The sequence below is a fragment of the Carassius gibelio genome, chromosome A17 (genome assembly GCF_023724105.1).
Source record: "Carassius gibelio isolate Cgi1373 ecotype wild population from Czech Republic chromosome A17, carGib1.2-hapl.c, whole genome shotgun sequence".
NCBI lineage: Eukaryota > Metazoa > Chordata > Actinopteri > Cypriniformes > Cyprinidae > Carassius > Carassius gibelio.
Window position 1 is genome coordinate 8,742,590 of NC_068387.1, and position 6,243 is coordinate 8,748,832.

Consider the following 6,243-nt stretch of genomic DNA (forward strand, 5'->3'; position numbering starts at 1 on the left):
AAAGCGCATGGTCTAAACAGGTTGTCCCTATTCTCTTATGGTGCTTTTCCACTGCATGGTACTGCACAGTAAGGTATGTTTCACTTTTGGGGGGTTTTCCACTGGGTACAGTACCTGGTACTTTCTTACTATCACTTTGGTTGAGGTTCCAAGTGAAACGTACCGTTACCAAACATGACATGTAAACTCTGCTGAAAGAATCGTCTCTAACTGTGACACAAACACAACAGAACCGCTAGATTTATTACACAGACAGCGACAGTTTTAAATAAGCTCATCTTTTTTAACATTGTCTGTTGAAGAAGTACAGACATTCCTCCATTCCTAGATCTGCGTTGGGCTGAAACTAGCAAAAACAGTTGTGTCGCGCTTTAAACAGCATTGGGCAGGGTGTATGATAGGGCCCATAGTCTATAGGCCATTGATTCTTCTATGTTTTCTGCCTGTATTCATTTAGCTGGGATCCATATTTTGTGTACAACCACATTTCTGCATTATTTTTCGCCATTACAAAGAACATTTCTTAAAGTTATGACACTCAAATAAAAACATATACCACAAAATTTGTAATTAAACTGATGATCCAGTAAGCAGAAGCTAAATTTACTCCAGGAAATTAAACTAAAAACATTTTAAGTGTTATTTATGAAATTTATGAAATGTGGGCACTAAAATATAAAGCACAGAATTAAAGGTCTCAAATCATAGAATGACTTGTGAATATGTATTCTCTGACTGGAATCACAAGGAAAGACTTCCCAGTAACTTTTGTGGTGCTGGCTTTGCAGAATTAAACTGCAACATTTTCTTTCAAAGGTCCTGGGACAGGAAAGAGCACTAATATTTGTTGTAACTTCTGTTAGATGCACTGATGGAACTGGTGCACGCTGTGAATGAACTTATTACCTAAATATAGACTACAGCTAAGCTGTGGTACTAGTAACATATTTTCTTAGTAATGCACAAAAGGCTCAAGGAATACAACCTTTGAAACCTCTACTTTTTAAATAGCCATGTAAATGTCATAAAAGTATCATTATTTTGGTCCTTTCCCCTCAACCTTCATATAATATGTGATAAAACACCTCTTCTTGAAAATAAACTTGTGGAGATAGTCTAGTGCAGCTCAAGTGAATAAAAAAAGAGTGGGTTTTTGGAAGGAAAAAAACTGCAAAAGTGGTGTCTTTGTATATAAATTTGCTTACAGAAGGAAGCAGCAAAGATCGCCCAGCTAGCACTTTACAGTCCATCCCATTATTCTACTGTCTTTCCAATTATAGGCTAATTTTACACTCCAAACTGCACTGTCATGCAGTAAATGAAATCAAACAACCTATGTTTAAAAAAAAAAGTTGTTATTTTGACTATTCTGTATTTTCCCTCTTGGAGATGGTGTATATCACGTAAACCAATGATTACCTTCACCGGATGGGACTGTTCCCCAAACACAGTGTGGGAAGCACTGGAAGTACTGTCATATGCTTGATTATGTTAGCAAATGTCATTGTGTTTATTCATAGCCACTAAGAGCCATGTTGGTTTAACGTGATTCGTTTACCTAAACCATGGCAGCAAAACACACAGTATCTAGTTCATTTATGTGGAAATCTCCTGCCAGGGAGATTGGAGGTATTTCCACGGGGCAGTCCTTCACCTGCTTCCCCAAACCTAGCACTTGAGGTTAGCCTAATTCAATTAGATGAGTCAGAGTTAAGCAGAGCCAAGACCAACCCAATGACCCAGAATTGTAACTTGGTGGGATGTAAAGGCAATTTGTGGCAGTTCCATGCCAATTTTGAATCATCTGGTCTCGCCTTTGACACATTTCACAGTGCCCAAGCTAATTAAGATGGATTATTTGCATTCGACAATGTCTTTCCTGGCTCAGTGGCCTGGCATTAATCAACATTAAATCAAAACTGACCCTATTTCTTCTCTTAATATGTATTTCTGTTATTGAGCAAAATTCACCAGTGCTTATATTCCATACAGAGAGAGAGAAACAAATGATATATATATATATATATATATATATATATATATATATATATATATATATATATATATATAAATATATAAAGGTTATTTTTTTGTTCCCTTGAACAAAAAGGATGAAAACACTATTCGCAATAATGTTTTCACAATATCCCCCCCAATTAAATTTCCACTGAATGGAATCATTCATAACTTGCACTTGCCACCCTACATTTATTACCTCATTGAATATTCTGTTTCACTTCTATAGAAGTCAGAGACTTTACTTGTACAGTACATTAATGTTAAGGGCACCTTGGGTTTGTTTATGTTGCAGAAGATTGAGAGAATCTGTCACATAGAATTATAGGAGATCGAGGCAGCATTTGCTGAAATGAACACTGAATAAACTTCAGCAAATATTTAAGTTTCCATTAATCTAAATAAAAAACAGACACTGCCTGAAAGCACATGCTGTGTCCTGTAACAGATAGTCTTTCCATTAGCTCGGTGTGCAAGCTTTAACACCAAACCACATTCCTCTCATTTTCTAATATGGGGTTTATTTGACCAGACACCTTCATGTGGCAAGAAGGTAAATGGAATGAAACGGGTCCATTTTAAAAGCTCTACCACACAATAGGATATCATCTTGGTGTCAAAAATAAACCTGATGAAGCTACACCAAACCTACTAGATATGTAGTAATACTATACTAAATTGACTTATTCAGGGATGTCCTGATTTCTGCAGGGCACAGCAGGTATGGTATTCCCTCCCAAGGTATTTATTTGCATCGTTGTGTGTATTTATTCTGCTTTTGGTAGCATTTTCCCTTCACGTCCACAGTTGGAGGCAGTCTCCTGTCTCTGTGGCCTGGAGCTTGGCACTCTTTCCAAAGCTCTTGCTTTCCAAACCAGAAGTTTTCTAATCCCTTTGTTGCCCTTGGACCATTGCTGGGAAATGCGAATGTTGGAAACTATAATTGTGGACACACTGCACCGAACACAATCTTCGATACGGAGTAGATCTTGTTCCCAGAACTTACAAGAGCCTAAACATCCAGTTTACATGCGTCCAGTGTTATGTAATATAGTTTGCTTGCTAAGGCAAGCATCGCTCTTAATACTGCAAATGTTTAAAGGTGATGTATGAATTTTTTTTAGACTCTATTACTCTCTTCTTACATTTCAATTCTTTACCCATCACAATTTTTCAGAAGCACTGACAAAATTCCTAGTCCAAATCTTTTACCAGCTGTGAGCATTTTGATATTATGTAAAGAAGGGACTAGATGACTGCATTCACACAGGGTTTTCTTCCCGGATTTTTTTGCGTGAATTGCTGGAAATTCTTCTGCGTGAACACAAACTGGAATGCAAGAATACTAGAGAATTCAGACCCTAGTAATAGTACATTGCCGGAATGGTGAACAAAGGATGTGTGTCATAGTGATTAAGATGGCTCTGTCCGAAATTGCATACTTTTCCAAGTAGGCACTTTTTCAAAAAAAAAAGAAAAGAAAAAGTAATTACTACGCAGCCGTTAAAAAAGTATATGTTCTATATAGTATAAATGTAACCCAGGCTAACTACATTTGACATGTTGTCTCTGTCATGTGACCCTACTGTACCAGCGTCATTTGAGCCACTTTCCTATGAGGCATTGAGTAAATGAGTAAATTACCCACTTGCTGTGCACTTCAGAATCTTGCTGGAAATAGTAGGTCATCTGGGTACTTTATGCCTAGTGTTTTATGAATATTGTGAATTCGGACATACTACTGTTCACATACTGTTTTTGCATGCTATATGGTATGGAAGTATGCATATTCATATGTAGCCATAGTTATGGTGCAACTCTGGGGATTTATATGGAGTCATAGACATGACATACAGGCAAAAATTTAAGATATTTTGGATGAAACCCAAGAGGCTTGTGACTGTCCCATAGACTGCCAGGTAAATCACACTGTCAAGGTCCAGAAGAGTTTGAAAGACATCGTCATAGTCCATCTGCCATCAGTGGTTCAACTGTAACATTATGAAGCGATAAGAATAAGAAAACAAAAATAATTACTTTATTCCACAATTCATCTCCTCTGACTCTCCACATCACTGTATCGGCATTTTGGAGAACATCCACTGAACACAAGTAGCGTGTCAGCCATTGCACAAGGATAGGTTTTCTATGTGCATCTATGCACAGTGCAGTGTGGCTTACACAGAAGAATGTACGCTGCTTGCGTTCAGCTAATATTCTCCAAAATGCCACTACGATACGGAGACAGAATGCCAACTTCATGTTCTTTAAAGACATGCATCTCACTTTGTCAGCTTCAATCCTAGCTAATATACCGCTGTTCCCACTTCATTCTGGGTTCTCTTTAAGTAACCCTCTCTTATAGGGGTAAATGTAAAGGGAGACATGAAGCAAAGTTGGCTTTGACAGTGCATATAGCTGAATAGAGTAAGAAGAGTTAGTTGAAACAAGGAGTTGAGGTTAGAACTAGGGCTGTGCTGGCCTCGACATACCCAGCGAAATAAACATCTGCACGCAGAGTTTGAACATGCCACTTATTTCCACACACAGTTTTGTACGTTTCAATTATTGGTAGATGTCTAGAGGAAGCAGGATAACATAATTAGATCATGCTGGTCTTTGCATCAAGGAATATTGTTGGTTATTCAGTGGTGGTTGATTACTAAAGAAAATATATTTTTTTAAGTTTGTAAAAAGGATTGGAAAACACATTTATGGTCAAACAGCACTTTGTAGCAGTGGAAGCTTATCAGGTCACTAGGTCAAAGCATTTAGAAGCTTTTTTTTTTAAAGCACATATATGAATTATTTGTAGAAAAGAAATGTTTGTTTATTGAGTTATGAAGTTGTTGAGGTAAAACCACCTCCTGGGTTTATCCATGTAAGCCCTGTGGGATGAGTTTGCAGAAACATAATTTAAAGATTACAGTATGTCACACCCCTGTGGTATCCCTTTATACCTAGATTTAGTTTTACTTGCAGAATGATAGTTCACTTAAAACTTGTTTATTCACCCTCTTGTCAATTTAAATCTGTATGATTTTTTTTTTTTTAAACAAGTCAGTGAAGTCCAAAACACAACTAGACCTTGTTGTGTCAGGTTGGATGTTTGGAATAAATTACAAAAATGTAACTTTTGTTATGCTAGATTTTGGTAACTGAACATAAGTCACTTATGCTTCAGTTATTAGGATATTGGATTAGGATAATGTACCACACGCTTAGTATCCAGTGGAGTAAAAGGTAATGTATATCCTCACCACAGTTAAAACCGTTTTATGATGTCTCTGCATTTTTCTTTGCCCACATAAGAAACCAGCCCATCTCTTGGCTTTGTCAGCTTTTTCCAAGGGTGCCAGCCATCCAGGGTTAGACACTAGCATGCCAGAGGACGCCATGCAAATTACAAAGCGTTTCCAAGATTTACTCCATCTGAGGTTGGTTGTTTAGCAGACATTGCAGTCAAGCTGTAAGATGAAGATCCAGAGTAATTTATCTCAGCTTTGCATCTTCTATGTGCTGGTTCACCATAATTAATGGCAAACTACAGAGTGCTGTCTCACAAACAGGGTTGCTAAGGAATCACATCATAAGTTCTTTATAACCCAAGAATCAAATCATACATATATTGTCTCCATGTAAACTACAAAAATGCAAATTTGCAAAAACATTGCCATAATTCACATTCATATTATGTTCACATAGTGTTTCTTTACAAAGTGACATTAGCTGGGTTTCTATCAACCTGCTTTTAATGTGAATTTTTAAGTATCGCATTAGAATTGAGTGGTGGAAACATTGAATTTCGAATAACAATGCATGAATCATGCTTGCTTGAGGTGGTTTTGACTTGTGCGAACAAAAGGGATAATTTGAATAATGGGAGATGGAAATGCATTTCGCGAATAAATTCCTTCAAGCGCATCAAAACATTTATGCAATTTTGCGCTATGGGATGGTAAATCCTGACTTACCAGCGGATTTTGTTCTTTGACTCGTTGGATGGAAACAGGGCTTGTTCGCGAATGTTTTGCGCAATATTCCAAGTTAAGTTCGCAACTTTGGATGGAAAAACGGCTATTGTCAACTACTGGCCTGACATACTACAGCAATTAAGTAATTTTTGTGGATCATTTTGACAATGTTGTTGTCGGTACATGAAAAGCGCAAAGGTAAAACTTTTACATTTTTAACACACCAATGTAGTGTAAATGTACCCTACAATAG